General features: G+C 29.3%; 1 protein-coding gene and 1 long non-coding RNA gene across 2 annotated transcripts in view; both read left to right on the plus strand.

Annotated features, from left to right (window-relative positions):
• The window catches only part of LOC112136700, a 54,509-nt gene that overhangs the window by 2,308 nt on the left and 51,791 nt on the right, over nt 1-410 (plus strand). The gene's annotated exons all lie outside the window — the stretch shown is intronic.
• Nucleotides 1-410, plus strand: part of lysmd1 (LysM, putative peptidoglycan-binding, domain containing 1) — a 4,748-nt gene that overhangs the window by 1,255 nt on the left and 3,083 nt on the right. The gene's annotated exons all lie outside the window — the stretch shown is intronic.

A 410-nucleotide genomic window follows, 5' to 3' on the forward strand; every position in this document is an offset into this window, starting at 1 on the left:
TTTCCTGTCCCCCTTTTTGTCTTCTCTCTCATTTTGTTCCTTCACAATGAAATAATAATAAATATATAAGAATAAAGCCATAAAATGAGAGGAAAAAGTCGGCCTTTCACGAGAATTAAATTATACATTTATGACTTAAAAAGTTGTAATTTTACATAGATTAAAAAAAAAATAAAGTTGTAGATTTACAAAAAAAGTAGAGAAGTTTAAGTGAGATTCTTGGGTAGAGTGATGTCCATCCCATACTCTGAATTGTCTGCACCATAAGTTAAATATAATGCTCGGTTGTGTGTTTTTTTCAACATTTTATGTGCTAAATGGGACCTTCCAAAAACGGCAACTTTTCATGACTTTTTTTTTTTTCCTCAGTTTTACAGCTTTTCTGAAAATGTCTGTTTTTCTTTAATTTT

This window comes from Oryzias melastigma, linkage group LG16 (genome assembly GCF_002922805.2).
Source record: "Oryzias melastigma strain HK-1 linkage group LG16, ASM292280v2, whole genome shotgun sequence".
Taxonomy (NCBI): Eukaryota; Metazoa; Chordata; class Actinopteri; order Beloniformes; family Adrianichthyidae; genus Oryzias; species Oryzias melastigma.